A 15,257-nucleotide genomic window follows, 5' to 3' on the forward strand; every position below is an offset into this window, starting at 1 on the left:
AAAAAAAAAAATCATACATGAAGAAAGCAAAAGGTCATTAAAAATATAGGAAAGGAAGAAAAAAAAATGGATGTCAGAAGAGACTCTGAAAGTTGCTTTTGAATGGAAAGTAACTAAAGCAAATGGAAAAAATGACAAGATAAAAGAACTGAACAGAAAGTTTCAAAGAGCAGCTAGAGAAGATAAAGTCAGTTATTATAAGGAAATGGTGCCTAGCTACCAATGCCAACCACTCAGGAAAGAATCAAAACTGGAGATCCTGGAAAACGTGGAAGAAAATCCAAAAACACAATAATGACCAGACTTACTGGTCAGATAGAGTCTGGTGAGACCCCATTACTATGGCCCTGGGATACATTTTGGGCCTTGAATAAAACTCACTCCCAGGGGCTGGCTCTCAGCCCAATAGTAAAGAAGATATACAAGTAGACCACTCAATCCAGGGTGATGCACCCACATGTTGTTGTTGTTGTTATTTGCCATCGAGTCGGACCTGACTCATAGCGACCCCTCCTTGGGTTTCTGAGGCAGTATCAGTACGGAAGTAGATTGCCCAACCTTCCTTCCGAGGAGTGGCTGGTGGGTTTGAACTGCCAGCCTTCTGGTTAGCAATCAAGTGCCTTAGGCACCACATACTCTATGGAAATGCATCCCTTGAAGCAACCGACCACAGGGAATCAGAGGGGCAACATTTGCACAGAGGAAATGCAGGACACACAGGAGTGCATAACTATGAAGGGCATGGGGGGGAGGACGGTTGCTAGGCAGGGAGTCTTCAGCCTTCACCAGTAAGTGTTTCTAGTCATCCTCACTTTCAGCAAGAAAAGTTGTGTCGTCAGCATATCGCAGGTTGTTAATGAGTGTTTCTCCACTTCTGATGCCACATTCTTCTTATAGTCCAGTTTCTCAGATTATTTGCTAAGCGTATAGATTGAATAAGAATGGTGAAAAGATACAACCCTGACACACTCCCTTCTTGATTTTTAACCATACAGTGTTCCCTTGTTCTGTTTGAATGACAGCCTCCTAGTCTATGTACAGGTTCCTCATGAGTACAATTAAGTGTTCTGGAATTCACATTCTCAATGTTATTCATAATTTAAAGAATAGATTAAAAATTTGAAGAATAGATTTGATACACTGAACACCAATGACCGAAAACCAGAGGAATTGTGGAATGACTTCTAGAATATAATCCATGAAGAAAGCAAAAGGTCATTTAAAAGACAGGAAAGAAAGAAAAGACCAAAATAGATGTCAGAAGAGACTCTAAAACTTGCCCTTGAACAGAGAGTAGCTAAAGCAAATGGAAGAAATGAGCAGCTCAAGAAGACAAAGTCAATTATTATAATGAAATGTGCAAAGACATGGAGTTGGAAAGCTAAAAGGGAAGAACACACTTGACATTTCTCAAGCTGAAAGAATGAAGAAAAAATTCAAGCCTCAACTTGCAATATGAAAGTTCTATGGGAAGTATATCAAATGATATAGGAAACATCAAAAAAAAAAAAAAAAAAAAAAAAGGGAAGAAATACACAGAGTCAATGTACCAAAAAGATTTGGTTGATATTCATCCATTTCAGGAGGTGGCATATGATCAGGAACCAATGGTATTGGGAAGAAGTCAAAGCTGCACTGAAGGAAGTGATGAAAACAAGGCTCCAGGAATTGACGGAATACCCACTGAGATGTTTCAACAAACAGATGCCACACTGGAGGCACTCACCCAGCTGTGCCAAGAGATTTGGAAGACAGCTGCCTGGCCAACTGACTGGAAGAGATCCAAATTTGTACCCATAACATTGAGAAGAATGGGAATTCCAGAACACTTAATTGTGTTCATGAGAAACCTGTACATAGACTAGGAAGCTGTCTTTCACACAGAGTAGGGGGATACTGCATGGTTTAAAAGCAGGAAGGGAATGTGTCAGGGTTGTATCATTTCATTATACTTATTCAATCTGTATACTGAGCAAATAATCTGAGAAGCTGGACTATATGAAGAAGAACATGGCATCAAAATTGGAGGAAAACTCATTGACCTGCACTATGCAGATGACACAACCTTGCTTGCTGAAAGTGAAAATGACTTGAAGCACTTACTGAAGAAGATTAAAGACTTCAGTCTGCATTATGGATTACACCTCAGCATAAAGAAAATGAAAATCCTCCCAACTAGACCAATAAGCAGCATCATGATAAATGGAGAAAAGATTGATGTTGTCAAAGATTTCGTATTGCTTGGTTCCATAATCAACACCAATGGAAGCAGCAGTCAAGGGATCATAGGACACATTGCATTGGGAACATCTGCTGCAAAAAAAAAAAAAAAAAAAACCTTTTAAAGTGCAAAAGGCCTCATTAAAGTGCTGAAGAGCAAAGGTATCACTTTAAAGACAAAGGTGCACCTAAACCAAGCCATGGTGTTTCAATTACCTCATACATGTGAAAGCTGGACAATGAATAAGGAAGACCAAAGAAGAGTTGATGCTTTTGAGTTGTGTTGGTGAAGAATGCTGAAAGTACCATGGACTACCAAAAAAACTAACAAATCTGTCCTGGAGGAAGTGTGGCCGGAATGCTCCTTGGAAGCGAAAATGGCCAGACTTCATCTTATCCAGTTTGGTCATGTTGTCAGAAAAGATCATTCTCTGGAGAAGAATATCTTGCTTGGTAGAGCAGAGGGTCAGCAAAAAAGGAGAAGACCCTCAGGTGTTGGATCGATGCAGTGACTGCAATGAGGAGCTTGGGTATAGCAAGTATTGTGAGGCTGGTGCAAAATTGGACAGTGTTTTGTTCTGTTGTACAGAGGGTGGCTATGAGTCAGAGCCTACTCAACAGCACCTAACAACAAACACATGAATGTATACATAGATAGACACTCAAACCAAACAGAAGCAAATAGAACTACACCCACAAATATATAGAGATTTGGCAGAGGATATTTCTATATATGTATTTACATATGCTGCAAATATATCCATGAATATAGTGGAGTCACAACCAAACACTTTGAGGAAACGAGTTGCTGGTCCTGTGGTCTCAGGACCATAGTCTCAGGAGACATTAAGGTCAATTAGCTAAACAGAGTCCACAGACAGTGTTCTGCATCCTAATTTGGTGAGTAACAACTGGGATCCTAAAAACTTGAGCTGTCATCTAAGGTGTGACTAGTGATCTTTCCCCATCTGAAGAAAAGAGAAGAGAAGAAAATCAAAGACACAAGGAAACAATTCAACAATTAGTGCGAAGGACTAATGGACCATGTGAGCCCCAGCTTCCAGAACCCTGAGACTAGAAGGACTAGAGGGTTACCACAAATCACTGCTAACTGCTCTAAAAGGGATCACAATAGGAGGTCCTGGATAGAGGAGAGTAAAATGTGAAACAAAATTCAAAATAATGAATATGACCAGGCTTAGTGGTCAATAAAGATTGGTGGCGTCCCTGAGACTATGGCCTTTAGACACTCTTCAAGCCTAGAACCAAACTCACCCCTGTAGCTCAACTTTCAGCCAAAAGATAGACAGGCCTATTAGGTGAACAATAACACCAGGAAGGTATGCATTCATTAGAACAATCAACCATACAAGATCAAAAGGACAGATTTTGGCTAGGGATAAAACTCAAAAGGAAGGAAGGGTAAGACAGGGAGGTAAACAGGGAGGAAGTGGGAAGGATGCTTTGGCATTGTGAGAATTGCAATCAATGTCACAAAACAAAATGTGTATGAATTGTTGACCAGAAAATCAATTTGCTTTATGAACTTTTACCCAAATCACAATCAAAAACAAACAAACAAAAAAAAACCTGTTTTCATTTGTATAGGTCCTGTTATCCTGACTTGCATGTGTCAAACTCTGTTCTAATAAATCCATGCCAAATAACTCATATAATTCTTAAACAAATCTGAAAGATTATCTTCGTTTTGTAGATGAGGAAACTGAATCACAAATGAGTCAGATAGTAAGTGCTGAACCAAGAATCTCATTCTTGGCTGTCAGGACCAAAGTTCCTGCCCTTCTCCGCTATTGTATAAAGCACAATAAAATAATTGTGACTATTTAAAGTTGGTGTATGAGGGCAGGAATGAAGGAAAAATACATTTTCTTGCACTTCACTAATCTCTGTAAAGTTTGTTTCTTGTTTTTTCTCTAGACTCTAATGCACACGCACATGAGCGCACGCACACACACACACACACACATAGAGGCATACACATTTTGTTCACACGTGGAGTCAGACCTCAAACGTCTAAGACTGTGCACATTCTGGATGACCCAGAGCCACTATCCTGTATCTGGTAGAAAATTACTCTTCTCTTGCCAGGGAGTATTAACATTGGCTCACCCCTCTCATCCTGTGATGGTGAGAATTAGGTTAAGCAATTCTTGCCTTCCATATGCTCTTCTAAGTAATTAACCTAATTTACACGCAATTTTAGCTTTTAAATTTAATATAATTATTAATAGCAATTGTTATTTATTTCAAGTCAAGACTACGGGATCTTTCATATATATTTTCTGGTTTTAACTGGTAAGTTTCTCTACTTGCAAGTTTCATTTTTAAAATATAAAAATATAATTTTGAAAAGAGGTTGAGTTCAATTCTTGTGTAATATTTATTCTTACCTGATAGAGAAAACAACTCTCAAATACATAATGCATTCTATTAATACATACAAACAAGACATCTATCAATCAAGCCTTTTTCTAAAGTATGTCAAGGAAAGAATTTCCTTAAAAAAAAAAAAAAAAACCTTTTGTTTTTTTACAGTAAAATTGACATGGCATTAGTCATCTACTAATAATTGTTTTTTATGCTTTTCAAGCCTCTTAATTTAGTAAACCTATAATTGAAAAGTGAATTTTGCAACAAAATTATGTAACTCAGTCAGTGTTGCTATGGGAAAGTAAAGGATTTCCTCCTACTTTAGTTTATTAATTTTCAAATAATGCTTAAGGGCTTGTTATGATAGCTCTTTACAAGGCAGTAAATATATAGTTATCCACACTGGGTTGAAACTAATTACCATTAGAAACTGAAGCATTTAGCCTTGTTATTTCTGCAAATCAAATGAAACCAAATACAATTTTCATACTAAATCCAATTGCAATGATCCAGAGATATCCTCACAATGCAAACTATAATCTAAAATATCTGTCTTCCTTATTGTTATTTGCAAGCCAGCCAACCAGATCTTTAACTATGGCATCAGAAAGGGATGGTAAAGAGATAGGTGGTGGTGTTAGGTGCTGTTGACTCATCTCTGACTCCTAGCGACCCTATCCAAAGCAGAAGGAAACAGTGCCCAGTCCTGGACCATCCTTTCAATCCTTATTATTCTTGGACCAATCATTGCAGCCACTGTGCCAACCCATCTCGTTGAGGGTCTTCCCCTTTTTTGCTGACTTTCTACTTTACCCAGCAAATCTTTCTCCAGAAACTAGTTCCTCCTGATAACATGGCCAAAGTAGGTGAGACTCTAAGGAGCATTCCAGCTTCTTCCAGTATAGATTTGTTAAAAATACACCTATGTTTAAAATTAATAAATCTGATACATTATTAATTTAAAAAACAGAGCTATTGAAATAATTTTAAAAATTTTTTTGAATTCACATTTTCAGAAGGAGAAGGCAGTGAAAAAAATATATTATCTGAAGGAAAATATCAAATCAATATGCAAACTAGGAAGTATTTCTATGAATAAATAAATAGGTTTTTCTATCATTTTCATTTGTCTTACTTGCTTTAAATCCTTTTCAGTCATATTTTGGATACAGCTATATATTTTAAAATACTGTATAAATAAATTTAAAATAAAGTAGTGAAAATTGGAAAGAGGAGTTTCACTATTCAAAAGTTAAATGTAGGAATAAGAGCACAAGAAATCTCCTGTTTTTATTCATTTTTTAAAAAATGATCAAATCTGATTATATTTCCAAAATTATGTCTAGACAGGATCATTATATACAAAAGAGAAATTCATTGCTACTGAAAAATTCCAAGACTTAGAAACATAAAACTGTTAAAAATGACAGATACAAAAACATTACAAACACATGTAAAATATTAATTAAGTGCCTTTCAGAACACATGTGGCAAGTGAAAGTGAGAGAAATTGTCTACATGTTTGCATTTTGGGGTTTAACTTAAGATGTAAGGATATATGAAAAAGATTATTTTGGAAAACTAAAATCTTTAATTTAGTTATTACAAAAGTTGGCCAGACTAGTTGGAGAAATGTGAAAAAAAATTATAATTGATGTGTATTGTGTAATATCATATAAAATATAATTGCATGTCCATTTACTTCATTTTTATAAACACAAAGGAATTTAACAATCAACAGTAAACATATGAGATAAATATTCTGTGAAAGTTTACATAGGATTAAAGTTTATGCAATTGATGTGTTCTTGAAAAGTTATGGGCAAACATAATTTTTGCACAGTAAAACTTTTTGTCACACTGGGAAAGAAAATGTTTTCAAAGAAATCCTGTAGTCAATCCTCTGTCAAAGTTATTTATCTCTTTTAATATGTATTCCATACAAGTTCACATATTTTGTTAATGAATTCTTACCTAGCAAAAAACAAATTCTTTTAGGATTAGTTCCATTTCTCTTGTTTTTTGTAGTTCCATACATTAACCATTGTATTGACTTTTGAACACTATTCAATGAAGAAAATTATTAGTGAGCAGGAAATAAAATAGGAAAATAAGAAATATGACTGAAATAGATAAAAATGAAAAACAAGAACTCATTACCTTGGGCAACATTCCTGACATTGTTGACTTTAAGTAGGAGAAATTTGTGTGGGAGATACTAATAGCTTCCCAATATAGTTTAAACATTCCATTCCCAACTTTATCATAACTATTTTTATAATACTTAGAAAAGTGATGCCGATACTTAAAAGAAGAGAAATGTGAGTCTCTGGTAATCTTTCAATTTTGTTCTACTCAATACCAACAACAGAAATAACAAATAATGATAATATTGATATTTGTTGTGTCACCAGTTAAAATTATATCACTTTTCTTGATTTATTTCTTATAAGGCTAATATCATTTTGAGTCGGAATGAACTGTACTGCAGCTAATGACAACAACCACTACCATTTTCCCAGCTACGTGTTTTATTTATTTATTATCTTCTTATCTTTCTATCCCCAGCAGGATATAATTTCCAAGAGTACCCTAATGCTTAGGAAAAGTCCCTGGTTTATACAAGGTACCCCAACGACATTCGCTGAATAAATGAAATGAGTGCTGACGTGTTTCATTTGGATTAACTATGAAATATGTATTATATTATCATCATTTCACAAATGATGGTGCAGAGCAGTAAAAATAATTGGCCTAAGGTCTCCCAGCTGTTAAATAGCAGAGTAGAGATATGAACCAAAATAATCTGACCCCAATCCCAAAACTCAGGCTTTTAACCACACATTAACTCATTATTGAGCATCCCCAATTGGTCCAGCACTGTGTGGTGATTTATAAGGAGCTTATGGTGGTGTGAAAGCAAGTACTTTGTAAAACTAGTAATGAAGAACAGATATTCTAGATCCGGACATCAGGGTTTGAATGCTCCCCTTCTACTGACTAGTTGTGTCACCTTGGTCAAGTTTCTCAAACTCTCTGTGCCTTGATTTCCTTATCTATAAAGTGGGAATAATCACAGCAGTTAAGGTATAAGGATCGATAATCAAATAAAAGTAAAAAGCAGGGTCAGGTACTTAGTAAGCACTATGTAAAACCTATATATAATTGTTATTCACATCTCCTCTTTATATCAAGGTTAATGATTTGATATTATTCTTCCATTTTAAGATGCTGAAATTTAATTTTAGGAAGGATAAGAAAGTTTGACAAAGTTCAATAGGCAATAGAAAATAATTGTCAGACCAGGATTCAAACTCAGTTCTTCTAATGGTGGAGGCATTGACTAAGATATCATGACTGAGTACCTTCTTTGTGTGAGGTCATGTTATAGACACTGTGAATACTGTGGTAAATATAATGGAAAAAGTAGTGGTCTTCTTAAGTTACATTCTAGCTGAAGAAGTTTCACAATAAACACACAAATAAGCAAGTAAAACAAGGTAGTTTCAGATAGTTGCTCTAGAAAATGACTAGGCAGCTATTTAAGAGAGAATGGTCCAAGGAGGACATGTAACATTTCAGTCACAACCTAGCCATTGTTGATGATTACCCAATAGACATTTTTCCTATTTTATCTTTTGACAAGACATCATCATGTGCTTTAGGGAAGCTGTGCCTCTCTGAGGTGGTTCAAGAGGTTAACACTCTTGGCTGTTGACTGAAAGACTGGACATTTGAATCCATCAGAAGCACTTCAGAAAAAGTCTTGAAAAGGTACTTCTGGAAAACATCTGCCATTGAAAACCCTATTAAACACAGTTTTACTCTGACACACATGGGTCACCCTGAGTTGGGGTCAATTCAATAGCAGCTGGTAGTGGTAGAGATGACCTTCCCAAGATCCAGGAGGTTGCGAGCTGGTGGCTAGATGTTAATGAGTCCAAGGCAATAAATGATTTTATTCCACTTCCCAGATACTAACTTGAAAATGGGCTTTTGATACAACTGACCTATGTTTGAGAGACAGGATATGCCGAGAGACTTCTGGAGAAAGTGTATTTGTACTCAGTGTGGTATGTTTGAGTAAACAGGCTTCTTCCACCTCAGGATATCTGTGGTGAGGACAAAATGGAGAAAGTTCTTCAGTCATTTTCAACCATTAGAGGTCAACCCAAAGGCCAAAATCAAACTAACATATGGACAGTGACATACTGGTAAGGTAAAAGAAGGTATTTGATTCCGTTACAACATCAATGAGCCATTGAATAACCAGCGCAGAAAAGACTATTTCTATTTACTTATTTTTATATGAGACAATTATTTGCCTTCAACATTTTTTGTATCAATTTTCTTTTACCCACAATCAAAACCATACTAGATTATCCAAATTTGCCATATAAAGACCTGAGACAAAGTCAGAGGAAGAGCTATGTAAAGGCCCCTCAATACAACAGGAGTAAGATATGTAAATATAACAGAAAGGGAGAGTACATGAATTTTAGAGTGAGATGTTAGAAGGAGGAAGAGGCTATTAGCCACTGCCTTCAGTGATGAAGTATGATGAAAAGGCTAAGTATAATAAGAAGGAATCATGGGTTTAAACATGGAAAAGACATAGACTGATACAGGTTTAAAATGTTATCTCTGGCTACTACCTGGATATTAGACTTGGGCTGAGGAGGAGCAGCAAACTGGAATATCAGTGACAAGTTAAGAAAGCATTGCAATAAAGACAGAAGATGCTGGTAGTGGGAATAGAGGTGAAAAATAGATGCACTGGAAATGTGTGTCATGGTGGCAGAACCAATATAACTTGCTAATACATCTCATTAAAAGCTCCATGAGGGCAGGAAACTAATCTCTCTTATTCATTGTGAATTTTTGGTAATCACAAAGGGCTTGACAGATAAAGATGTATAATAACTATGTGTAAATAGAATAATGAATAAAGGAAATAATTAATAAATGAATGAATGAATAAGCAAATTAATGGTACTTTTGTTCAGGATAGGTAATTAAATACTATTTACAATTCTTGAAACTAGAGAGGGGTGCACACACACAAAAAAAATATTTTTGTGCTTTCTGGTGGAAAATGGTGTAAAGTTGTCAGTTGTTCCTTTTTAATAAGACTTATCCAGTATTCTTAGATTATATTCTTCTTGTTGATATCCAGTGTGCTTTCTTTGGTGAATTATAGTGATAGTGTAAGAGAACATTTATTTTATTTTTTTAGTTTTGCTTTGATTTTTTTTTCCTGCATTTATTTGGTAAAATTGAAAGATAACCAAACGTTAGTGCTTTTTTTTTTTTTTTTTACATATGTTACTATTTTACAGAAATCCAAATGCCTCAGAAAGTGTTATGTATTGAGTTGTATTTCCCAAAAATATATGTTAAAATCCTAACATCTGTACTTATAAAAATTATCTTGTTTGGAAACAGGGTCTCTTTGGGCTATGTTATTTAGGTCTTACTAGAGTAGATTGGATGCTAGACCTAATCACACATCTGAATTATAAAGAAAAAAAAAAAGGTAGATACAGAGACACACACCCACAAACAAGAAAGACAGATGTCACGTGAGGTCCTATCTATAAGCAAAGAAATACCAATGATCATCAGAGACACAGAAATTAGGAGAAGGGCCAAAGATCGAATTAACATGCCCAAGACCCTGATTTGGACTTTTAGCCTCCAAAAGTAAGAGGAAATAAATTATATATTTTATTTTTCAAAGCCACTTTCTTAGGGTATTCCTGTTATGACAGGATTAGGCAACTAAGATAGAGGCATTGTTCTAAAATGCCCCCTTTTTAAAATAATCTCATAGCATCCTAATTAAAGTTGCAAGTAGCAGTGAGAGGCTCAGAAAATTCCTATCTACTTATCTATGGCTCCATGTATTTATCTATTATCTATCATCCATCTATTGAAAGGGGTATATGATGTGTGTATGTAAGTGATAACCATCTATGTTTAAATTAACTCTGTTCTATACTTCCCATGTAGGGGTGGGATAAAGGATATGCCTCATTGGCTAATGAAAAAAGTAATAATCAATCTCCCCTTTGTTTGTGGGAAAATAAAGTGACTATTAAACTATAATGGTCACATTTGTGAAATGTCTTGTAATGAAAATAAATACATGTTTTATCTTTTAGGCATTGACTTTAAAACACACAATTTTTTTTAGCCTTTTCTATATTTTTTCCTAATTTTGGCTAAGTTTAATTACTTTCTGCAATCAAATTTCTAACTGTGAGACTGGTTTTTAAGTCACTACTGTAGTCACAGGAATGACCTCGATAATCAGAGTATCTCTCTGGTGGATTCTTCTAAATAAAGCTGATGTAATTTTCCAGTCTAATTTATATAAAATGAACTGATCTAGGCCAAATAAGATTCTTCTGTGCTGATAGTGTGAGGAAATATGGAAACCTTCTCGACATTCAAGAACAGTTCTCATTGTATAGACTATGAAATGTCATTTGTATTGTATTGGAAATTCACACCATATTTCCTTTGGTTACTGGGTTGCAAAAGTAGGTCATATAACATGAAATGGATCTTTTACATAATCAAGTAGGTGAGTGTCTGCTACATATTGTTATTGTTAATTGCCATCCAATTGGTCTGACTCATAGCAACTCTACAAACAACAGAACAAAATACTGTGCAATCCTGCAAAATCCTCACAGTTGTTGCCATGTTTGAGCTCATTGTGTCAGTCATCTCTCTGAGAGTCTCTCTCTTCTTCAGTGATCCTCTACTTCACCAAGCATGATGTCCTTCTCCAGAGAATGGTCCATCCTGATAACACTTCCAAAGTACATGAGGTGAAGCTTCTAAGGAGCATTCTGGCTGCTACATATAGGTATAGATTATTCTGTTAAATTAATTATATTATAAAATTTGCTTAAGGCATATTTGAAACCTTTATAGGAACATGAAGTAATTATTGTTACATAGATGTCTAGGAGGGAATTTGTGTAACTCAATCCACAGCACATGTGGTTCTCTCATCAATGATGAACTCAGGCGACCCCAGTTGCTAACAGAAACGTGCACACCTATTGAGCAATGAACATGCCAGCATTACTTTCCCCTTTCATATGTGCTTCCTTCAGCTAAAAAAGCTCATTTTATCATGGGCATTGAAATTCACTAATTCATTTACATCATAGTTATGAGCTTCAGTGGCTTTTGCTTGTCGCTGGTAGTTGCTGTTACTGGTAAATATTTAAAAACAAAAATAAAAGGCTCATGTTATTGTTGTTCGGTACCCTCGAGTCAGCTCCAACTCATCGCAACCTTGTGTACAACAGAACGAAACTGCTTGGTCCTGCTCCAGCTTCACAATCCTTGCTACACCTGAGCTCATTGTTGCAGCCACGGTGTCAATCCATTTCATTGACGGCCTTCTCCTTTTTCACTGACCCTCAGCTTTACCAAGCATGATATCCTCCTCCAAGGAATGATCCTTTCTGACAACATGACCAAAGTAGATGAGGCAAAGGTGGGCCATTCTCACTTGCAACGAGTATTCCAGCTGCACTTCCTCCGGGACAGATTTGTTAGTTCTTCTGGCAGTCTGTGGTACTTTCAGTACTCTTTTCCAACACCACAACTCAAAAGCATCAACTCTTCTTCAGTCTTCCTTATTCATTGTCCAGCTTTCACATGCATGTGAAGCAAGGGAAAACATCATGGCTGGGACTAGGTGCACCTTAGTCTTCAAAAAGACATTTTTGCACTTCAGCACTTTAAAGTGGTCTTTTGCAGCAGATTTGCCCAGTGCAATATGTTGTCTGATTTCTGGCTGCTGGTGCCATTGGTGTTGATTGTGGGACCAATAATATGAAATCTTTGAACTTCAATCTTTCCTCACTTTATCATGATTCTACTTATTGGTCCATTTGTGAGGATTTTCATTTTCTTTATGTTGAGATGTAATCCATAATGCAGGCTACAGTTTTTAATCTTCATCAGTAAGTACTTCAAGTCATCTTCACTTTCAGCAAAGTTGTGTCATTGCACATCACAAATTGTTAATGAGTCTTCTCCCGATCTTCATGCCACATTCTTTTTCATATAATCCAGCTTTTTCAATCATTTTCTCTGCATACAGATTGAATAAGTATGATGAAAATATACAATCCTGACTCACTGTCTTCCTGATTTCAAACCATGCAGTGTTCTCTTGTTCTGTTTGAACAACAGCCTCCTGGTCTACGTACAGAATTCTCATGAGCACAATTAAGTGTCCTGGAATTCCCATTCTTCTCAATGTTATCCATGATTTGTTATGATCCACACAATTGAATGCTTTTGCATAGTCAATAAAACACAAGTAAACGTGTCTCTGGTATTCCTGGTTTTCTGCTAAGATCCATCCAATATCAGCATCGATATCCCTCATCCCAGGTCCTCTTTTGAGTCTTGCTTACATTTCTGGAAGTTCCCCTATAGTGCTGCAGCCATTTTGTAGTTATCTTCAGTAAGATTTTATTGCATGTGGTATTAATGATATTGTTTGATAATTTCTACATTCTGTGGTATCACCTTTCTTTGAAATTGGTACAAATATGGATCTCTTCCATTCAGTTGGCCAGGTAGCTGTCTTCCAAATTTCTTGGCATGGATGAGTAAGTACCTCCAGCATGGCATCCATTTGTTGAAATATCTCAATGAGTATTCCATTAATTCCTGGAGCCTTGTTTTTTGCCAATTCCTTCAGAGCAGCTTCAACGTCTCCCTTCAGTTCCATTGGTTCTTGATCATATGCCTCCTCCTGAAATGGATGAATATCAAACAATTCTTTTTGGTACAGTGACTCTGTGTGTTTTTTCCATTTTATTTTGATGTTTCCTGCATCAGTCATTATCTTGCGCCATAGAATCTTTCAATATCACAACTCAAAGCTTGAATTTTTCTTCAGTTCTTTCAGCTTGAGAAATGCTGAGCATGCTCTTCCTTTTTGGTTTTCTAACTCCAGGTCTTTGCACATTTCATTATAATAATGGACTTGTTTTAATTTTCTTCAGCTTCAACTTGAACTTGCTTATGAGCTGTTGATGGTCAATTCCACAGTCAGTTCTTGGCCTTGTTTTGGCTGACAATATTGAGCTTCTCCATCACCTCTTGCCACAGATGTAGTCAGTCTGATTCCTATGTATTCCATCTGGCAAAGGCCACATGTATAAGTCCCATTTATGTTGTTAAAAAAAAGTATTTGCAAAGAATAAGTCATTGGTCATGCCAAATTCTGTCATGTGATGTCCAGCATCATTTCTATCACTAAGGCCATGTTTTTCAGCTACTAGTGATTCTTCTTTGTTTCCAACTTTTGCATTACAATCACAAGTGATAACCAACACATCTTGATTGAATGCTTGGTCAATTTCAGACTGCAGTAATTAATAAAAATCTTCAATTTCTTCATTTTTGGCTTTGGTGGCTAGTGCCAAATTTAGTGCCTAAATTTGAATAATGGTGGTATTAACTGGTCTTTCTTGTACACATATAGATATTATCCTACCACTGGCAGCACTATATTTCAGGATAGATCTTGAAAAATTCTTTGTGAAGATGAATGCTATACCATTCCTCTTCAATTTATTATTCCCAGAATAGTAGATTATGGTTGTCTTGTTAAAAATGGCCAAAACCAGCCCATTTAAGCTCACTAATGGTTAGGATATCTATCTTTATGCATCCCATTTCTTTTTTGCAACTTCCAATTTTCCTAGGTTCATACTTCATACATTCTGTGTTCCTATTATTAAGGGATGTTTGCAGCTGTTTCTTCCCATTTTGAGTTGTGCCCCATCAGCAAATGGAGGTCCTGAAACCTTTACTCTATCCACATCAATAAGGTTAACTCTGCTTTGAGGAGGCAGCTCTTCCTCAGGCATTTTTGATGACTCAGGCCTTCCAACCTAAGGTGCTCATCTTCTGTCTCTATGTCGGACAATGTTTCAGGGCTATTCATAGTTTTCTAGTAATATATCAGACAGTGTTTCACTGTTATTCCTTCCTCAAAGTCTATCTTAGTCTGGATGCTCCACTGAAACCTTTCCATCGTTGGTGACCCTGCTGGTATTTGAACTACTGGTGGCATGGCTTCCAGCCTCATAGCAACGTGCAAGCTACCACAGAACAATAAACTGATAGACTGGTGGTAAAAGCACATAGGTCTCTAATAATGGCAAGTTAGGAAAGGAAACCTTTATGTGTAGGACATAGTATTATGAATTCTTTAGAATACAACTTAAGTGATTTTCTGAAAAAAAATTAAAGCGATATGGTAGCCACGCACTCTTTCTTGAGAAAAAACATTGACTCTTAGGTATAAAATTCAGTGTTCATACAAGTTTGAGAATAAGATATTAAAACTTTTCAAAAATCTAAATTATACATATAAAAATTAATTTCTTTTAACTTTTCAATTTATTAATTGTTCCTTTAAAGACTATTAACTTTTGTCAAAATTATATGTGTATGCTTTTAATTTTTTAGTAAACCCTGTGATGCATCCTTGTCCTTGGGAAAAAGCATTCTTGTAGACAGTATAGAGTAGTGGTTAAGAGGACCATTTTTAGAATTAGGCTGACTGGATTCAAGTTATCTTCATGGTATTTATT

Source organism: Orycteropus afer, unplaced genomic scaffold (assembly GCF_000298275.1).
Source record: "Orycteropus afer afer isolate SDZICR_OR568_19922 unplaced genomic scaffold, OryAfe1.0 scaffold00331, whole genome shotgun sequence".
In the NCBI taxonomy this organism is placed as follows: domain Eukaryota; kingdom Metazoa; phylum Chordata; class Mammalia; order Tubulidentata; family Orycteropodidae; genus Orycteropus; species Orycteropus afer.